The sequence below is a fragment of the Ptychodera flava genome (assembly GCF_041260155.1).
Source record: "Ptychodera flava strain L36383 chromosome 23 unlocalized genomic scaffold, AS_Pfla_20210202 Scaffold_24__1_contigs__length_23054250_pilon, whole genome shotgun sequence".
Classification (NCBI taxonomy): domain Eukaryota; kingdom Metazoa; phylum Hemichordata; class Enteropneusta; family Ptychoderidae; genus Ptychodera; species Ptychodera flava.
In genome coordinates, this window is record NW_027248278.1 from 7,712,286 (window position 1) to 7,718,296 (window position 6,011).

A 6,011-nucleotide genomic window follows, 5' to 3' on the forward strand; every position below is an offset into this window, starting at 1 on the left:
GTGGCGAATGCGTATGGATATCGTACTGTGGTGTGGTGATGTGTGACGTAGTACAGTGCGATATGATGACATGTAGTGTGTTACAGTTGCGTGTGGTACAGCGCCGTATTGCGAGTGTTGTGTGGTGTGTTCGTGGTATTTGTATTGTGCACTGTAGTGTGATGTAGCTCTATAGAGTCAGATACCGGATCGAGGCAATAAAATAAGCGTAAGGTTATAGCATGTTGCCGGCAGTTGCGTGGTGTCATAAAACCATAATTTTTCCAGGGTGATAATGTTTATTACAACTAACGGAAACAATAACCTCTGTAAATCAGGTGCGAAATTCTCGTCAAATTATTTGCGTGTTGTCTGCAATCGGAAAAAAACCATGAAACCTACCACATGTTCCAGATATCGATCGTCACGCCTCTTGTGAAAATAATGTAGAGAGACATTAAGAATGACATTACAGCCCTAATAAGGGACCATGTCTTCTTGCCATATGTGACCATTTGCCTCCCGACAACAGGTAAATGGTCACCTGCCTACGGGCATCAAGTCCTCTTTTGGGAACGTACACGATCATCTTCAAGTTAATTCACAAACAAATAAACAAACAAACAAACGAAATATAGTAAACAACACCGATACTTATAATACTTTTTTCTGTTTTTTCTCCCTTTCAACACATGATAACATACTGAATTAAAGCGAGATAGTAAGTATGATTTGATGTATTTCATTCGATCAGTGATATAAGAGCTGATGTAGAATATATATGTACAAACACGCAGGCCGGGAGAGATCACCGCTACTTCCGCAGTAGTAATTGAATCCTTGAGATGTGTCACATACATTAGGCCCTTTAAAGAAAATTCTTTGTTTGCCGTCCTTGGAATTATGAAAAACCTACCAGCCAGCCAGGAAAAAAGTTCAAACGCAGACAAAAACACAAGTGTATTAACATGAGCTCATTTTTTATTTGGCTTCTTTCGGAAAAAATATTTTTATTTTTAATAGCGTTAAAATTGTGTTTGTTTTCTAAATTTTCTCGAAAACCTACCAGCACGCGGACGGCAAAGAAAGACTTTTATTTTAAGCGCCGTATAAATAACAGATTAACTCAGACAAAGAGAGTACATCTTTCATTCGGTGGTCGACAAAGTGTGTGGCAATATAGGTTGACTGATTTACGAAATTGAAGAATTGCGAGAGATTTTTCATAGTTTAACGTTGATGATCACAACAGTGGCGATTATAAACATATGAAGTGAAATATCTGAAGATAGACTTCGCCCCGGCGCCTGACATTCACACTATGAAATGCTTACAATCTTTTGCTACTGTTTGTGTGGAGTCAATCGAGTCATTCTGAAGTCTTTGTTGTAAATAAAGCCCTCGTTCTCACGTTATTGGGAAAATCAAAAGTATACCTTTCTCCATCCATAGAGCTAATATGGATTGAATTTCGGACAGCAATAAATTTTAGGTGCTTTGTTTCTATATTACTGAAATTCGTACGATGAACCCCGATTTTTACTCTTCATTAAGTTTTTTTTTGAAGAGGATCGATTTAAGTTTGTTCGAGGAAGCTTTGAGCAGTAGAATGCGATGGACTCTGTCTTAAGGTAGAACGCTCCTCGGGGACAGACATTCGGACTCTCAAACTTTTCTGATATACCACTTGTGGGGTTCATTTTAAACCTCTTAGTGTAAGAAAACTTTTCACCGGCTCAATTTTTCGAAATTCGAAAATTTTATTTTTCTCCAAAGGGTTAACACAGGGATGGCGGCCATTTTGAATTTAAAATATCGGTAAATTTGGGGTAATTTATTTCTCTAGTACCAAAATTTGCACGGTGACCCCCGATTTATATTCTTGATTTTGAAAGAGAATGGCTGAAAGATACTCACTAAGTACGCAAAGAAAATAACATATCAAGTTTGAAAACTCAGCTATTGGCGCTCGCTTTTAGTCATTTTTGCTCTGTATCATTCGACAGATTGTGATAACTCCTGTACCTGGGCGTATGATGGCGAATGCGATGAGGGCTTTCTTTGTGCTGATGGTACTGACTGTGACGACTGTGAGGAGACCGGTAGGTTATGCCCGTTATCATTTTCGCCGAAAGAAAACAAAGTAACCAATCTCACCTCCTCAAGATTTCGTCAACTTACCGTTTCAGTAAATATACACATTTTATTTTCACATTTGACGAATGATAACATCACCATCAATTCATTATAAAGCCATATAAATAGTGCCTAGCCAATTATTCATTTTGGGCATTATGTGCCAACTAAAAATACTTTATATCACTTTTAGCTTTCATTACCGTTAGTTTAAGAGTGTTTACATATCCTTGATTGGACGATATTGTGCCATTTGTGCATTGTCTGGTCAAATGTCTTACGTGTGCACTGTTGATTTATTCATGTACATGGCTCTGCCTAACGCGGCTTCTGACCAGTATATCGACTTCCCTTTCTGCGCACACTGGACAAACAGCATACAGTCGCACAAGTAAAAGAGCGCCCTGACACTTGGTAATGCTGATTTCATGAAAGTTTCTTCCAAATAAGCTCCCAATTTGCATTATGCAAATTGGTTTCATTGAGAACATAAATTTGTACATCAACGTGAAAACATAGTAACGGCGTAAAAACGGTGCAAAACTATTTCTTAAGTATAAACGATTGTTTCTGTAAAAAGTTATTCTCTTTTTTTAAACTTGATTATACGAAAATATCTTTTAAAGTTAAAAGCATTGCTACTATTACTCAAGATGACAGAACAACACTAAATGTCAAACGATCTCAGAAAATTTCAATCGAGTAAAGTTTGTGAAGTACTAAGTTGTGTAACTCAGTTGTGTTTCGTATGTGTTTTATTTATTTACATTCAGTCCTGAGCTGTGATGACTCATGCGAGTCGGCAAACGACGGTTATTGCGACGTTGAAATTGGAAATACAGACGGTTGCTTTCCAGGAACTGATTGCACCGACTGCGATGGATTTTTCAGTAAGAAACTTACTTCATCACTTACCTTTCTTGAAGTTATTTATAGATCAACGACGAAACGCATTTTCAGATAAAACAAAAAAACTGCAGTTTAACATCAGCACGGTCATTTAACTGCCAACCTGATTAACTCAGCATGCTTTAAGGTAGTATATGCGCCTCAAAAGTGAAAGACTTAAACTTTTGCTCAAACTTTCCTTGATGAATATTTCGACCATTCTCTTTCAAAATCAAGAATAAAAATTATGGGTAAGCGTGCAAATTTCGGTGTTAAGAAACAAGTTACCAAAGATTTACCGATATTTAGAATTCAAGATGGCCGCCATCCATGTGTTAACTGAAAGGAGGAAATAATATTTTAGATTTTAGTTTTCTTACACCAAGAGTTTTTAAATGAACCCCTAGAAGTGGTAGATCAAAAACAATTGAAAAAGTTTAACAGTCTGAATATCTGTCCCCTTGCCCTGTATCAAATGTACAAGATCTTATCATGAATGTACTACGAGTATTTCTTTTCCAATGACATGATTTTTATATTGAGTTGTAAGTTAGCATCTGCCTCTGAGATGTATTCGAACTCTCAAAGATTTTCAATTTTCTTACAAACTATCACTCGAGGGGGCCTTAGTTCGAAACTTATTGAGTTAAGGTAATATGCACCTCGAAAGTGAAATACTTAATATTTTGCACCAACTTTCCTCAAGGAATCTTTCAATCATTCTCTTTCAAAATCAAGAATAAAAATAGGGGGTCACCGTGCAAATTTTGGTACTAGAGAAACAAGTAACCCAAGATTTACCGATATTAGAAATTCAAAATGGCCGCCATGCCTGTGTTAACTCTATGGCGAATAATAAAAAATTTCGAATTTCAGCAGAACTAAGCCGTTGAAAAGTTTTCTTTCACCAAGAGCTTTACAATGAACCCCCATGTGGTATATCAGAAGAGAACTGTAAAAGTTTGAGAGTCCGAATGTCTGTCCCCGCAGTGCGTTCAACCTTAATATAATAATCATATATTTTTCGACATAGAATTCCTTCAGTGATAGCGGTCATTTTGGATTTCACGGACAAAACGATCAGTTTTCGTACACGTATGATTTATCATAGGGGTCTGTTTGAACTATAAATTGAATGACCCCCCCCCCCCCCGCTGTTTGCGCCTCGAAAATGAAAGATTTAAACTTTTGCTAAAATATTCCCCAAGCAAACTTTCAACCGTTCTGTTTCAAGCTGGAAATCAAGACATAAATATCGAGGGTCGCTGCGCAAATATTGGTAATAGAGGAACAAATTACCCGAAATTTCCCGATTTTGAAATTCAAAAAAAGCCGCTATATCTGTGTTACCTCTATGGGGAAATATGAAAATTTTCCCAATTTCACAATACTAGGCAGTTTAAAACTTTATTCCCTACATAAGCTTCGTAAATGAGCCCCACAAGTGGAAAGCCAAAGGATTCTTCTTAAAGGTTTACTGTCACCTGTTCAAATTATGCCACAGTTACCATGGTAAGAGAAAATCTAATCAAATACTGATTTTAAGCGGGTGGCCGCTTTTTAAAAACAGCGCCCTCATACGGGCAATTTGAATACCAAGGAACGCCTCTTTGACCATATATGGGCATATTTAGATTACAGGTGACTGTATACCTTTAATGTTTCAGAGACCGAATACCTGTCTGCGAGGCGCATTCCAACTTAAAAATTGCATTCTTGGTTTGATTTCGCAGGAAAACGCACAAACGGTGTGAAGGGCCGATTCCTCGCCAAAAGCAAGGCTGCTTCCAAACCTGCGAAGAATATTGCATCTTCTAAGAACAAAATAATAGCCTTGAAGAAATACTTGGCACAATTCAAGAAATAAACCTGTGGTGAAGACGAACGTGCCATCTCAACTTGGACAGTGACGTCACCGATAACATCTCCAATTTAGTCACCAAACTTGGCATGTACTGTGTAATTTTTAATCACCATGTTCGACTAGATAACGAAGTAGTCTTATCATTTTGCACAGTTTTTAACATTAAGCAGTCAACGTTGAGGGCGACATTTCGTTAAAAATCAGACCAAAACAAGCAAAGCCCAAAATATGATTCTAAACATTTTCAATTCGAAATGTGACTAGGTACTAAAAACAATGACGTTTCGGAAAAATGTTAACCAGTGAATAGATATGTACAGGAAACATTTATTGCTCAAAGCAAGCTGCACGGCTTTCCGATTCAAGCGATAATTAATATGATTTCACCTTGTAATAGTTTTAATTGGGAATAGGGCTAATTGAGTTTCACATATTGTGATCTTATGAAAATAAATGTATGTACAAATTTAGCTTGATTTACGCATTCAAATAAACATTATATTTGTCATACACATGTACCCGTTTTTTTGTGAGTGTATACGCCAAACCTATTGTCGATAATTTCTCCCTCGGTGGTGTCTGTGATAGCAGGGAGCTAAAACGAAATTGTTGACAATGGGACCACCAGATCTTTAAAAAACCATGTCAGAATGCCGATATGAAATCTTTATTGGATTTTCGCATAGAATTCATACATTTCTCCTAAATTCCAATTTTTCTGCCGACCCTTTGTTCCCATTTGTTTCAAAATTCAGTACGACTGCATGCTTAGGAAGTTTATTGGCGGATTTTTAACTATTTTCGATCATGGCTCCTCTCGGGTTCCGTTAGTCGACACCTTGTCAGATCCTTAGTCAATAAGGTACAGATACTTTACGAACCACGCACCTCTTACATACGAAATATTTACGCGTTTTGCAAACTCCCTAATCCTTTCTACTGTTTGGTGAACCCAGGGTAATGAGATTTGACCCCCTCGAAATCATAATTTCAACTGTTGTTGTACTTTGCTCAAGAACTACATCAAGCAGCTCGCTATCAGTATTATGATGACAGTAAACAGTCAACACGTAAATGTTTTGATCGAGGAAGCTTGTTAAAGCAACCTCACCTAAAAGTTAAGGTTCATTCTCTATGATTCAAA

At 37.2% G+C, this 6,011-nt stretch overlaps 1 long non-coding RNA gene across 1 annotated transcript; it reads left to right on the top strand.

Moving 5' to 3' along the window:
* The first annotated feature begins 590 nt into the window (after nucleotides 1-590).
* On the top strand, nucleotides 591-5,381 carry LOC139124538 (uncharacterized). The gene is made up of 4 exons (XR_011549948.1): nucleotides 591-700; nucleotides 1,986-2,081; nucleotides 2,889-3,005; nucleotides 4,737-5,381. It is a non-coding gene; the product is annotated as an uncharacterized lncRNA (long non-coding RNA).
* Nucleotides 5,382-6,011: the final 630 nt, after the last annotated feature.